General features: G+C 36.1%; 1 long non-coding RNA gene across 1 annotated transcript; it reads left to right on the top strand.

Annotated features, from left to right (window-relative positions):
* Nucleotides 1-6069: 6069 nt before the first annotated feature.
* LOC110878851 lies at nucleotides 6070-7833 on the top strand. The gene is made up of 3 exons (XR_002558253.2): nucleotides 6070-6329; nucleotides 7098-7215; nucleotides 7696-7833. It is a non-coding gene; the product is annotated as an uncharacterized LOC110878851 (long non-coding RNA).
* The last annotated feature ends 8374 nt before the right edge of the window (nucleotides 7834-16207 follow it).

The following is a 16207-nucleotide window of genomic DNA, read 5'->3' as shown; positions in this document are numbered from 1 at the left end:
ATGTCAAACCTTGTAACAAACATAATTAAAACGTCAACGCCCTACGGGTTTTCATTTTTTGAAATCTATCCAAAACATCATCTAAAACTAATTTCTTAAACAATTCTTTCTCTATATAACATAAGTTAATCGCTCCATAACATAATGTTTGGATTTTAATTTTAATTTTCAACTATTCAAGCCCTAGAAATCATAACGTGAGTTGTAAGAGCATTCACATCCAACCCTTTAAAATTTGTAAGTGGAGTTTTTATAATGTAAAGAGTATAAAAAGTGGTTGTGAGTGGAGGAGAAAGAAAATGTTACTGTTCATCTGTATATTTGAGAGGACACTGTTCACCCCCTATAATTTTTTAATATATTTTGAAAGTGACTGTGAGTGGAGGAGAGAGAAAATGTAATGATAAAGAGATAAAAAATATTATTTAATTGAAAAAGAGAGAGAAGATGTAGTGTTTTTTAATGTAATGTAGAGTGAAAATTTGATGGAGTGGATGTCAATGCTCTAATCACCCTAAAAATATATAAACAACATAGTCACCCTAAAAATCATCTAAACAACCATAAACAACGTCAAAACACACAAAATTTCAAACTTATTTTACAACTTTATTACCCTTTTTTCTCCTATAATATCAACCAAAATCATCAAAATAACAAAGAAACTTACCCGTGTTCAGATTCCGGTTAGATTTGGTGCCAAACGACGGTGGTATGGTGGCTGATAACGGTGGTCACCGGCTGTTGGACTGTTGTCGCTGGGTGATGTTGTTCGTTGGCAGTGCAGGGACGCAAGAGAGAGGGAGAGAGAGAGCGGGAGAGAATTTCTAAAGGTTTTGGGCTTTAATTATTTTATTATAGTTTGAAATATTGTTGGGTTTGGTTAATGGGCTAAGACTTAGTGGGCTAGCTAGTTAGGAATTATAAGTGGGTAAAGGAATGAGTATTTGGGTTTAGTTAGTTAGGTATTAAAAGTTATATAATTTAGATAGTATTATTTTTTTTTAAATAAGAGTTTACTAAAAAAATTTAAAATATAAATTGATAACACTTTTTACCTAAGGGGTGCGGACGAAAAATGTTAAGGGTGCGGTCGAAAAATTCCAAGGGGTGCTGACGAAAAATTCTAAGGGGTGCGGACGGGATTTTCGACGGAAACTTAGCACTATTTTTTTCCCCGGGCGTGCGCCCGCCCACCTTAGAGTGGGCTTAGGTCCGCCCCTAATATATGCATGCATGTTGCATGCTGAGGAAGGAAGGAATCAAAGAGTGGGGTTAATGATAGATTCATGCCTTACGTATAACCGAAGATATTCCACTTTTCTTTCCTTTATAAATGGTGCATTAATTAGTGTGTTTGTAATATTGAACTTGTTTATTGATCTGAGAAGGAAATTAATTTGATGGATTCTTCAATTGGTATGTATCTCTCTTTTATTTTATCTATGCTTACACTATTAGAAAAATTGCTCCTATTCCTATCAAAATTTCCTACGAATGAAAATGCCGACACTTTTCCTACGAAACTCTTACGTATAAGAAAGGGTCTTAGTTTTGTGACAAAAAAGCGACAAAAAAGTGACAGGTGGATTTGTGTAGGAGAAGTGTCGGAAAATTCCGACAGATTTCCGACGAAATTCGTTTTCATTTTAACCATTAGTCAGAAATTCATAGGAATCGGTGTGCGTGAGAAAAGTGTCAGTTTTCTTTCCTTTATAATCGGTGTTTGTAAATTGGTATATTGAACTTGCTTATCGATTTGAGAAGGAAATTAATTTGATGGATTCTTCAATTGGTATGTATCTCTCTTTTATTATATATATATATATATATATATATATATATATATATATATATATATATATATATATATGCTTACTTTTGGTGCTCATTTGTCGATAAGGGGGAGTTTGCTTTAGTTGTTATTTTTGTATTAAAAATAAAACTATGATTTTGTTCAATATATATATATGTGCACGCATGTAAAAGCGTATCTAATAGATCTGTTGGGATTACTTATTACCCGTCGGATTTGTGTGCTTCTCTTGAGTATGAAGGAATCTCTATCTATAATTTTAGATGATTGAAATTGCCCACTTTTATTATAAGCACATACTAAAAAACAACTCGATGTTGTTCTACGTGCACGTATTATGTCGATTTTGGATAATTAAATGGACATCACCTACTAACATTGATGCCCCTAAACCCATACAAAATATTATAATTAGTCTCACGTTCAAATAGATGTCTCTTAAGCATTATAATTAGTCTCACATCCAAATAAATGTCTCTTAAGCTTTATAATTAGTCTCACGTCCAAATAGATGTCTCTTTGGGAGGTTGCAATGTAATTTTTAATCACAAGTAGATGTGTGTGTCTGTGTATAGGGTGGGGGTTCTAGAGTGAACAGTAGTGTATTTGTGAACTGAGTGAACAAATCCTGGCCATTGATTTACATCATCAAATCGTAAAATACACTCGTGTATTTTTCCATTGATTTACACTTGTGTAATGATAATCAAGGGCTAGAATTAGTTCATCGTATTTAGGTAAAATAAAATTTTTATTTCATCCTAACCCGTATTATAATTACTATGACAACTCTATAAGCAAGACATTTTAACAACCAACACATGTTTTGTTAAGTTTTTTTTAATGAAAGTTTATTGTAAGAAATAGATTTTTACATAAAACTAAATAATCTATTCATTAGAAATGGTACTACAGTAATCAAATCTAAAAAATAATAACAAAACAAACAAAATTATATACGGATTTATTACTTTTGAATTGGGCCACATCTATAATTTTTAAAAGCCCACTCGCTGCACTCACCGGAGAGAAATATGATCATCAGTTGGTCACCTTACCTACCTTCTTGGCTTCTTCTCTTCTGTTTTTCTAATCGAATAGTGATTTTGTGTAACATAAATATGTTATTGATGTAGCTGCTATGGACCCGCTCCGTGCCTTTCGTCACAAGCATCCACTCTACCTTGTGCATTTGCCGCAGCAGTTGCATCACAAAAATGAAAATGCGGACGATGAGGATGAGGATGAGGATGAAATTGAAGATGAAGTTGAATTTGTGGAGGAAGACCGTCAATGCAACCTTTGTAAGGAACACATCTGGTCATTTCATATGTGCTACTACTCCAGCAAGACTTGTAACTACTCATTGCACAAATTCTGTGCAGAGCTACACCGAAAGCTACAAAATCACCCGTTACATCCTGGCCCTGATCTTTTTTTATTCAAGTGATGATGATGAGTTTAAGTGTAATGCCTGCAATCTTTTGCAGAAGAATATCCCTCAGTATTATTGTCGTACCTGCTACGACTTTCGAATGGATATAATTTGTGCTACTTTGTTTGAGCGGAAGCAGAAGATAAACCACCATAGTTACCCTCACCAACTGGATCGAATGCCCTGGCCCATAGTATCAGGTTGTGTAGCTTGTGGTAACAAACATGAAGGGGTCTTCTTTCACTGTACCACTTGTCCTAGGTTTTTAATCAACCTGGAATGTGCTTTGCTGCCTACCAAATTACTTATACAAAATCATACTGATGGGAGTTTCACTCATTCTCATCCACTTACTCTTGCCTATTCCTTACCATATTCGGAATGGGAAGCTAAATACTATCCCGAATGTAGAGTGTAGAAGATTATGGTTCAATGCGTGCCCCTTTCTCATTGATCAAATCATATAAATACACAATACAATCCCAATATTATGGGAAGAGATAATTACAATAATATCCTAAAATACATAATTGATAATATATTCCATTACACCCCCGCAGTCGAAACGAGAGGTGGCCGGATGTTGAGACTGGAGCGAAAGTCTTCAAATAAGATACGTGGCAAGCCTTTGGTGAAGATATCTGCAATTTGAAACCTCGTGGGAGTGTGTAAAATTCGAACCGTGCCGCGCTGAACATGCTCACGAACAAAATGTATATCCAACTCAATGTGCTTGGTGCGCTGGTGCTGTACCGGGTTACAAGACAAATAAATGGCACTGATGTTATCACAATAGATAAGAGTAGCTGACTTGACAGGGCGGCGAAGCTCGAGAAGAAGATTTCGGATCCAACAGACCTCCGCAACCACATTTGCAACTGCCCGATATTCTGCCTCTGCACTTGAACGGGAGATGGTAGATTGACGTTTAGAAGACCAAGATAACAGATTGGGCCCCATGTATACACAGTAACCGGAGGTGGAGCGAAGAGTGTCTGGGCAGCCTGCCCAATCTGCATCGGTGTATGCCCGTAAAGAAAAATCCGCAGAGGCCGAAAGTGTTAAGCCATGATCTGCAGTCCCCTTAATGTAGCGGATAATACGTTTTAGTGCATGCCAATAGTCAGTTTTAGGGTCATGCATGTGCATACATATCTGTTGAACGGCATAACTAATGTCGGGTCTGGTGAACGTAAGATACTGGAGAGCACCAGCTAGACTCCGGTAAAGAGTAGGATCGTTAAACGGTGGGCTGGCCGCGGCACTGAGCTTCGGGTTCGTATCCACCGGAGTGGCAACTGGGTTACACGTGGCCATGCCAGCGCGAGAAACTATATCCAAAGCATAGGATTGTTGAGACAAAAACATTTTGTCAGCATGCCGGGAAACTTGAATGCCTAAGAAGTAGGTGAGAGGCCCAAGATCTTTCATAGCAAATTCAGCCGCGAGGCTAGTAATAAGATGCGAGCGAAGGGTGTCAGATGAACTGGTGAGAATAATGTCATCCACATAAATTAGTAGGTAGGCAACGTCACCCCCGTGATGATATGAAAATAGCGAGTTATCACACCCGCTTTGGATGAACCCAATAGAGAGAACAAAGTCTGTGAATCGTTGATACCACGCCCGAGGAGCTTGCTTAAGCCCGTATAGCGACTTCTTAAGAAGGCATACATGATCTGGATAATCCCGGTGCCGGAAACCCATAGGTTGGTACATGTAAACGGTTTCGGACAAGTGACCGTGTAAAAAAGCATTTGTGATGTCCAGTTGATGGATGGACCATGACTGTGAGAGCGCCAATGTTAAGACCGTGCGAATAGTTGCGGGTTTAACAACTGGACGAAAGGTTTCACCGCAATCCAAAGCTACCTCTTGAGTGCGACCATCACATACCAAACGGGCCTTGTATCGTTCCAAAGCATCATCCGACCTGTATTTGTGGCGAAAAAGCCACATACTACGAATCACCTGCATGTTAGCCTGCCTCGGGACAAGTTCCCAAGTCTTGTTTTTAATTAAAGCATTAAACTCGTTAGTCATAGCATTATACCATTCCGGTTTGGACAGGGCTTCAAGTGGTGTTTTTGGTATGGGAGAAATTGTGGAGGTGGAAAGGTTAAAGTGTAACATCCGTCAAAATGGATTCCCAAAATCTGACCCGTTTTGAAATTCGTATTATAACTCTTTGAAACCTCGGAATTTTTCGCGAATAAATAACGGTTGAAGAGATTAATTATTTTTTTTTAAAATTTAATCAATTCATTAATGTTTATTTAGTTGTGTAATTAAATAATTTATCTAAATTTTTTAAAAGTGTGTACATATATATATATATATATATATATATATATATATATATATATATATATATATATATGTACGTATGTATATATATACAATGAAAATAAAAATAATCTAATTAAACTTAGTTAGATTGTTAAATATTTCAAGTTTCTTGTAATAAGGTTAGGAGGGCTAGTTAAATTGCACTACAAAGTTTGGGGTTCTTTATGACAATTAAGAAAAAAAATTTTAAATTCCCTTTTCATCCTTTTGTTTTAAAACCATTGCCGCCCACAAACAGGAACAGCAAACTGTCATGTTTCCATATTTTCTTGATTGAAGGTTTTTTTTAACTTCGGGATTTATTCCTTAATTCCGCGTTTTGCCTTGTTGCCTTTTATCGATGATTGCTGACTTATCATTCATGATTGAACTTGCCATATATATATAAATCATGAACGTAGACTCTTTATCATACATATACAACCAATCATCATATTATTGCCATAACTCACGAAACGTATGATGGCTATTTAAACGACACCCACCTCCTTCGTTCTTATCCTTCCCTCACGAAGCACACTTGCTTATTCGTCGTAGTCAGAGAACGTCTCACGTCACCGGAGATCGAAGCCCGCCGGAGACGAAGACGGCGTCGGGGTTCCAACCGGAGAGTCCCGAAGTCGCTAGTGGAACCGAACCACAGCTCACCGGAGACTCGGAGAAGACAGACGGGACACACGTCGTCACCGGAGAAATAGCCGCGACCGCCCGAGTCACCACACGTATTCGGTATACCCCCCTTCCTATTTTCCTTATTGCCTCGTTTGGTCCACTATTAAGATATTAATATTTTAGATATTATAAACTTTCAAACAAAACTTAAACAAAAGAAAGGTTCTTTACAACCCTTCAGTACGTTGGTCCTTTCTTTAGAGTTTTATTTGATTAGTTTGTAATTATTCATAAATAAAAACCTTTATATTAACAACCCTTTTCTCTATTTAATTTTCATAACCCCTCTTTAATTATAATTAAGTTTTAAAAGAGGTCCTACATTTTAGTCATACAACAAACAAATTACATAGGCATTTTTTCCTTAACAGTGAACTTTTTCTTTTATTTGTCTATGTTCTTTTCTATCTAATATCTAATTAAAACCATAAGTTAGCAAATTATTTAATATACTGTCGCTTTTGATCATTTTGGAAACAACCCAACTAATGTATTAACAACAGGTTCTCAATAAAAATAATTATATAAATTAAATCAACAGTTTCTTTTTATTTGAAATTCATTTTTTTCTTGTTTTGTGAAACCTATAAATCCAAAATACAGGAAGTAAGCATGTTATACTAGTTTCTATTATTATTATTATTATTATTATTATTATTATTATTATTATTATTATTATCCTTTTTTTTAAACTGTAAAATTAATTAATTAACAAATTATTTTAATTCCACATAACATTTATGAAAAAATAAATAAATTATAATTAATCAATTCGTAAACCCTAACTTGTAAATATCAATTTGATCGTGTTATTCTAATATCTAGGATAAACACTCTCGTTTCGCTCGTTCCTTTGGATTTCTAAATCTCTTGCGCTCTCTTGCAAATCTTTTGGATAATCTCAATCTCTTCTCACTTTCCAAGAGACGCAACGCAATCAAAGGTGAGTATACATGACCCATTTTCGTTTTACACTTTTGGGTGCAATATGTATTCTATATCAAACAACACAATCACGTTAAACATTTTATGCACACTCTATCCTTACTCTATGTGATACATTTTAATCATGTTGGACATGTTATGCTATTGTAAACACTCATGACTATGTGTTCATTAACTTTGCAAGCCTCCCCTAACAATGGTAGCGCTATAGGTTGAGAAACGCCCCTCTCGTTATATTAACGAGTATTGTTAGGTTAAACTATGTTAAAACCACCCTGTAGACTTTGGGTTGGACACTTTAATTGCGTTAAACTTTGGTTTGGACACGTAGAGTAACATCGTTTCGAGTATACTGTTAACATGGTATTGTATTCACATTTGGATATGAGCAACATTTTAAACACGTACTATGCTATGTATGAAAACTTGTATACTCGCCAACATGCTTTTGTTGACTTTATTTTAATACATATTGCAGGATGATTTATCAAGATATAAGAAAGCAAGCTAGGACGGCCTAGAAACTCATTTTAGAAATAAACTATTGTCTGAATTTATATTTGGATGTTTGAAACTTTGTATTATCCTTTAGAATCTAATAAAATGATTTAATTTATATTGTCACATTTAGTGTTATGTTGTTTTGAGCAATTTGTTCGTCTCATCCCGATGTTTCCGCCATCGGTTGGGGTGTGACATAAAGATATGTTTGGGTTTAGTAATGCCGGACATGGAACGAATCTGTATGGTGCGGGTGGGGGGTGGGGGCGGTGGTGCGGGAATGGGACTGGGCTGGATGGGTGATAAGGGTGGTGTGTCAGGGGAGGTAACAGGTGGAGTGGGTTGGGCCGGTGAAGTGTGAGTGGTCGAAGGGATGGGTTTGGTGTTGGGCCGAGGGAATGGGTGTTTGGGCGGATTGGTGGGCTGATGTAGGAGTTTGGTGTTGGGTTGAAGGGGTAGGTGGTGAGGAGGAGGTTCCGTGTTGGGCTGGGTGGTGGGTTTGGGCTGGCGTAAAGTTGGGCTAGTCATTGGTGGAGGGGGCGAGTGATGAGGGGGCAGGTAACAGTAGGCTCGGGTGGATGGGGTCGTCCAAAAAGGTGTAATTGTGGAGCTTAGGTGTGGGTTTGTTAGCAAAGGGGAATATTGTTTCATCGAATAGGACATGTCGGTTAATTGTGATTTTATGGGTTTTGAGGTCAAGGCACTTGTAACCCCTATGGTTGGGTGGATAACCAATGAAAGCACAAGGGGCGAAGCGGAATTCCAGTTTGTGAATTGTGGTGTGGGGTATTAGTGGGTAACACATGCAACCAAATACACGTAGGTGGTCATAGGTGGGTAGGCATTTATAAAGGCGTTGGGTGGGTGTTTGAAATTGGTGTAATTTGGTGGGTATGATATTGAGTAGGTAGGTGGCAGTTTCAAGGGCATGTGGCCAGTATGTATTTGGCATGTACGAGTGGGCCAGGAGTGTGCGAATAAGGTTGTTTATGGTGCGAATTTTCCGCTCCGCTTTTCCGTTTTGAGAGGAAGTGTGTGGGCAGGAAAAGCGAAAGTGCATTCCATTTTGGTTACAAAAGGTGTGAAATTGATTATTAGCTTATTCACGGCCATTGTCACATTGTAGTTGTTTTATTTTAGCACCAAATTGTGTTTGAATGAAGGTGGTAAATTTAATGAACATGGAAAAGGCATCAGATTTATGGGCAATGGGGTATGTCCATAGGAAATTGGTGTAATCATCTAAAAAAAACACATAGTATCGATGTCCCCCATTACTAATAACTGGAGAGGTCCAAACATCACTGTGCACAATATCAAAAGGCATAAAGGTAGTAGTAATAAAAGTAGCAAAAGGAAGGCGAGTATGTTTGCCAAAAATACAAGAAGAACAAACTTCATTGTCTAAAACACTATATTTAATAAATTTTGAAGTTTTCAAAGATCGCAAAATAGCTGGTCCAGGGTGGCCAAGCCGTTGGTGCCATATGTCTTGGGAAAGAGCTGCAAAGGTAGAAGCGGTGGTAAGGTTGGTAATGTTGGACGGGCTGGGAGTGTAGAGATCCCCCGAGCTATTGCACCGTAGGATAGGTTTATTGGTCTGGAGGTCCTTCACAGTAAAACCATAAGGGTCAAATTCTATGGATAATTGGTTGTCAGTCGTAAAACAACGAACATATATTAGATTTTTCTCAAGGTTAGGTGCATAGAAGACATTTTTAAGTTTGAAAGGTGGAAAGGGTGGGGGTAAAGTAATGTCACCCTGTCTGAGTACTAGAATGGTTTTACCATCACCAACAATAATGTTTCGAATAATGCTAGAATTAAAAATAGACGAAAATTTGTCATATTGAGGAGACATTGTACCTGTGGCGCCCGTGTCCATGGTCGAAGACGAGTCATTGTTATGTAGTGCCAAGTTGTATAGGGCTTGTGCGATATCCGTAGGCGAATACCCGGTGCTGTACGAGTGAGCCGGGTTGCCTGGGCCGCTGCCAGTGGAGTTGGGCCTTGGGCCGAGAATGCCTTGGGCTGGACTTGGTCCACTGTGTTGCTGAGATTGGGCCGAGGGGTATGGACAAGGTGGCACAGGAGCCCATTGATTCCAAGGAGTAGTTGGGCTGGCCCACGATGAGTTCCAGGAGTGGTAGTGGGGGCCGCTGTTGTTGAACCGTCCTCGGCCAAAGGAGCCGCGTCCACGGCCGCGTCCCCGGTTGCGGTCATAGTTTTCATGGCGGGATCGATCACGGTTTTCGGTGGTGGCGCGGTTGGCGGGATCGATCACGGTATTCAGTTAACCTATTATATTTTTTTCTTTCAATCTAATCTACTCTCTGACTTCTATTACTTCTATTCTATTTTGTCGACTTGTTTTGAATCAATTTCTAATACTTTGCTAAGCTGATGCATCCTGATAAGAAATGAAAACGAATAACAGTTATTAAAATATTGTGAAAATATATGATAACTTAGAATATTAGTTTGATAACAGTTGTGGAACAAAAACTCTTCTAACATGTTGGAACATAAATGGTTTAATATTATATGATTTTTGATGCTTTCTAATGCCTTTTTGTGAAATCAAATTAACACAAAATCAACCTGACGGCAATAACCTATAAACACATGATAAAATCAACACGAATGAATAGTTGATTCCGACCACATGAAATCTTGAATCACACAGAATCAAACCAAACAATTGAATACTGATCAAATACAATCTCGAACAATACAATACATAGTCAAACCACACAAAACGAACAATACGGAATCGTTATAGTTTTTTGAGAGAATTTTTTTGTGAGAGATTATAAGTGTGGGTTTTATGTGACAGTTTGTACACACTTTCAATCAATAGAAAACAGGTTCATTTACGAATTGTTGTTCTACGTATGTTCAAACATTCGTGTGTTGGATTCCGCACATCATACGTGTGCGTGACTTAGAGAATTGGGTCCGTGTAAGTGCATAGGGACCTACAGAGTAAAATGCTCGGATGGTCGTTGATGGTAAAGATAACACTGCCATTTAATGGTCCATCATATTAGATAATGACCACTCTAGTCTAGCCATGTTAGCATACATCATGCCATGATGGAGCTAGCTGTATGTACCATAATTTGTTGTTGATCAATTTATGAAACATCCTTTGTGTGATTGAAACCTACCTCAACATACCAAGATGACAATCGATCAGTCACGATCATCTTACGTTAAATGTTAAGATCTTTAGCGATCTTATTGCCTATTTTTAGTCGAACAAGCTTTCGATAAAAAGATTCTCTTGTCACAAGTTTACAAACACGCGTGTAACTAGGGATGAGCTCGGTACCAACCGATACCGGTACCGAAAATCCTCAAAAGTGGGTACCGGTACCGAATATACCCGGTTCGGTACGGTTTGGTACCGGTACCGGTTCGGTACCGGTATGGTACCGGTATTTGAGGGTAAAAACCGGTAAATACCGGTACCGAACCGGTACCGAAAATGTTAAAAGTCGGTACCGAATCGGTACCGAAAAGGTACCAGGTTCGGTAAATTCGGTGCCGGTACCGGGTCTATTTTGCTCATCCCTACGTGTAACATTATGCTTAGAAGCCACATTGTATCGCGTAGGTCAAAATAAAGCCAATGGTTACAATCTCTATATGGCACATTCAAAGCTATGTTGGGGTGCCGGGAAACGTTATATGCAGGTTCGGATTACAATCCCAAGTGACACCAGAGGAAGTCCATTTAACCACGTTATATAACTCTTTTAACATCTATATAACTCTATTTCTCCTAAAAAATCATATAAAACCAGTGTTGTAAAAATTGCGACTAGGAGGCGATTAATAGCTAGTTGGCCAGTAGTAACTGAGTAATTTTTCGTTAACCCAGTCCATTAATCGCTAGTCGGGCCTAGTCGCTCAGCAAAAATCGGCGATTCCAGACAGATTTCGGCAAAAAACCTTTATATTCCGGTCAAAACCTCTAAATTCCGGCCAGTTTCCAACCAAACTATGTGAATTTCAACAATTAATCTTGTATACTTACAATATTTACCGATAAAAATTACCTAAAACTGAAAATTACATATAAAAAACCCGATCCGATTAATCCTGATTAATCTCGAGTAGTCGCTAGTCCCACCTCACCGGCCGACTAGCGAGTTCTCCAACCTTGCATAAAACAACAAAATAACATAAATAAATGAAGGTACATCTTTAAGTTTCGGATTATGGTTAGTTTGGTGGCCGGAATTTGTTTTTTTTTTCAGCGAGAAGATGGCTGTTGTTACCATCGCTGGGCGCTGATCGTTGGGGTAGTGGGGCTGGCGGATCACATTTATTTTACTTCAAAAATAATTTGGTTAGGTTAATTCATATATGGCCTTGGTTTACAAGCTTACAATGGATTCTTTATTGCCTTTGTGTGGGCTAAATTGTTTAGTGAAACTGATAGGGTTAATAATAATTTGTTAAGCAAAAGTGGGTTAAAATCAGTGTTTACAGTTTTTATTTTATTTTTTTGATTTTATAAATTAATAAGATTTTTTTTCTAAAGGGACGGTTGAAAATTTTCAAGGAGTACAGCCGAGATTTTACACGAAAATTAACACTAATTTTTTTCAAAGAGTATGCTCGTCCATCCACCCACACCAAAGGGTGGGTCCGTCCCTACTCTATACACATTATTATCTAACGTTTAAGGAAAATTGGTATTTAATAAACCAACCTTTAACCAGTTGGAAAATAATAATCCAACCTTCAAAATTGGTAAATAATAATCCCACCTATAAACATGATGGTACTCAATGAACTTCCGTTAATTTTTTTTAACTGAAGTTAGTTTTTATGTTTTATTTATTACACAAACAGTCCCTGTAGCATCTACTATTTGGGTGGTGAAGCCAATTGGTGAATGCCATGTGGCATCTACTATCTTTTTTTCTTTGATTTTCTAGCCACCGACATGTATCTATATTAGAGTGTTCACATGGGAGCCTCCATGTTCATTTATATAAAACACATTTTTCTCTAGATTTTATTAATTTTTAAAAAATATTTCACATCCAACTCTCAATCTCTGTCTGATTCTTACTCACAAACACCTTTTTATTATTATTTTTTCCTCTTTTCTACACACTCACAAAAAAGATATAGAGGGTTGAATATGAACCTATAAATATAAAATATTGAGGTGCACTTACTTTCTTTATATTTTTCTCTACTATAGAGATTCCAATATGGCGGTGTTTTTGTTGTTTCCGTTATTCTTTTCTCTGTATTATTCAACACATACAAACCCCACGAGGGGTAATAGTACATGCCCCCAATTGGTTGAAATGTGCGGCAGCCTTAATAGTGTCAGGCAGCTGCCTGACACTCCCCTATTTGCCCAATAAATTTATGATTTTATCCCGGCCTAAAATTACGATTTTGCTATCAATATAAAATTATGTTTTTACCCTCACTTAAAAATAAATTTGCGCTTTTGCTCCCAGCTAAAATTTTGATTTTGCCCTCGGTTAAAAATTAAGATTTTGCTCCGTTTAAATTTACACTTTTGCCATTAGGTTTTTTCCTTAAAATTATGATTTTTTCATCAGTTAAAAATTATGTTTTTACCCCTCACTTAAAAATAAATGTACGCTTTTGCTCTCAGCTAAAAATTTCAATTTTGTCCTCGGTTACAAATTACGATTTTGCCCCATTTAAATTTACAGTTTTGCCATTAGTTTTTATCCTCACAGCCAAATTTGCCGTCAACCTAAATTTACTTTTTTCCGTCTTTTTTGTTTGTTTTCCTGGTTAAATTACAAATTTGCATATAGTGTAAAATTCCAATCATGCCGGCAGCTGTCTGGCACTCCCCCATTGGTCCTTTTAATTTACGATTTCATCCCTAAATTAAAATTATGATGTCGCCCTCAGTTCAAAATTACGCTTTTCTCATCGTCTTAGTTTTTTTTTTTTTTTTTTTTTTTTTTTTTGCAAAACTATAAAAGTTTTTGTTTTAATTGGTTGACTCCATTTAATTTTTTTTTCATGTCAAGGAGCTGCCAAACACTCGCTCATTAGTCCTGAAAAATTACAGTTTTGCCCTGAGCCAAAAATTACGGTCTTATCATCGTTGTAGTTTTTTTCTTAGCAAAATTATAGTAGTGTTTTTTTAATTGATTGAGAATTATTCGGCTATCGCCCCGCAACACGAGCGGGGTATCAACTAGTCTATATAACATTTAGGAAGTTTCAAGAACAGTGGTTTTTTTGGTTTTTTGTTTTTTTTTTTACTTTTTTCCTCTTTTCTCTTTTTCTTTTTTTATTTTTATAGTTTTACCTCATAGCTTTTAGGGTTTGGGGCAAATCGAATTACGATTTTATCCCCGCTTTAAAATTACGATTTTGTCAATAGTTTAAAATTATGTTTTTACCTCCATTTCAAAATAAAATTATGCTTTTGCCCCAGTTAAAATTTACAATTTTGCTCTCGGTTAAAAAATTACGATTTTGCCACGTCTAAATTTACAATTGCGCCATTAGTTTTGTTTTGTTCCTCCCATCTAATTTATGATTTTGCCCTCAATTTAAATTTACATTTTTGTCATCGTTTTTGTTTGCTTTCCCAATAAAATTATGATTTTGCCCCTAGTGTATAACTACAGACACAAGATGGGGATCTGGCACTCCTCCAATGACCCAACCAATTTAAGATTTTATCCTCGCTTTAAAATTATGATTTTGCCATCAATTCAAAATTACGTTTTTATACACAGTTGAAAAGAAAATTATGATTTTGCCCTCAACTAAAAATTACCATTTTGCTCTCGATTCAAAATTACGATTTTGACCCGTTTAAATTTGCATTTTTGTCATTAGTTTTGTTTTTCTCCACCTAGCCATATTAAAATTTTGCCCTCAATCTAAATTTACATTTTTTGCCGTCGTTTTCCTTTGCTTTCCCAGTCAAATTACGATTTTGCCCTCAGTGTAAAATTACAGTCATGCCATTGTTTTAGTTTTTTTTTCGAAAAAACTATAGTAGTGATTTGTTTTAATTGTTTGACTCGCTGTAATTTTTATTTGTGTTAGGCGGCTGCTTGGCACACGCTCATCTATCCTGAAAAATTACGATTTTTCCCCGGTTTAAAATTATTGTTTTCCTATCGTTTTTGTTTTTCTTAAGCAAAAGTATTATAGTGTTTTAATTTAATTGGTTGACTCAATTTAATTTTTTTCTTAGTATGTACAAGTAACCAAAACATATACGTACATGTTATGAGAGAGAAATATTCGGTTTAGTGCCCCCAACGCGGGCGGAGCAAAATCTAGTTATATATAATAGAGACTTTGCTGTTGAAGTGGTTAACTTGTCCTCTATTGGTTTGTAGTTTTTTCTTGAATTGTCACAGGTTCAATTCCAAATGTTGTATGATTTCTTTTTGTACATGGTTTTCTTTTTCTTTTTTTCTCCGCCTAACCCTTTTCCAAGCCTTTAGTTAAATTTTTACATGGTTTTTAGTTTATTATTTTTACTATATTTAAATTTTCTACTAAAGTTCTGATGTTACACAAAATATAGTAAACCCAATAAGTTTTATAACATTTGTATTTATATCCATTTACGAGATGTAAGTTGACAATAAAGTATTAAAATAGAGTGTTTTCTTGGGTCCGGTGCCGTTCCAATACCGTGGCAAACTCCATCGATTCCGACCAAACAACATCGATAATCCAACACAACAATAATTAAATTATAGTAAAAATCATAAACTAATATTATTTTAACTATGTTTTTATTTGAACAATATTAAAGTTATTATTCGATAAGGTTATCTTTTTATATATTTTTTTCAATGTTCATATAGAAATTTTATTAATAACGGAATTGTATTTGAAATGAAACATTTTTCACTAGTAACAAAACAGACTATGTAGCTTCTTTGTATTATGTCATATATGTGATATAGTATGGTATAAAATGCGCTCACCACCTTTCTTATGAGACATCCCGCCGCATAGTACGGTGTGTCACCTAGTTTTAAACATTATTGTTTTTATTTTTATTTTTTTACCTATGTAAAGCAAGTTGGAGTAACACTAACAAACTTTGAATATATTTACTTTATTGTTCTACTCATATTGTTTTTAGTCAATGTAGGCGTTTGGTTTGAACAATTTAAACATAAGATGATCTTTGATTAACATAACAAACTGTAGGTTAAGTTGTAAGTTGATTCTCAATTTTGATTTCGTTTTTTGTGATTTCCTTTTGTCAAGTTGTAACAGATTCTTGTATCATCTGCCAACCTAATTCCTTTGATGTTGGCTTTGTGTTTTAGGCATCTCAACGACAATCCATATTCTTTGTATTAATTACGTTTCATCCTTTTCAGTATGGTTACACACTCTTTTCTTTCAACTATTATATTTTATTTATGTTGTCATACTTTATGAAGCATATTTGAGGTACTACATATAATTATTGATTCTAATAATCA

Source organism: Helianthus annuus, chromosome 12 (genome assembly GCF_002127325.2).
Source record: "Helianthus annuus cultivar XRQ/B chromosome 12, HanXRQr2.0-SUNRISE, whole genome shotgun sequence".
Lineage (NCBI taxonomy): Eukaryota > Viridiplantae > Streptophyta > Magnoliopsida > Asterales > Asteraceae > Helianthus > Helianthus annuus.
This window is presented reverse-complemented; position numbering and strand designations above follow the sequence as displayed.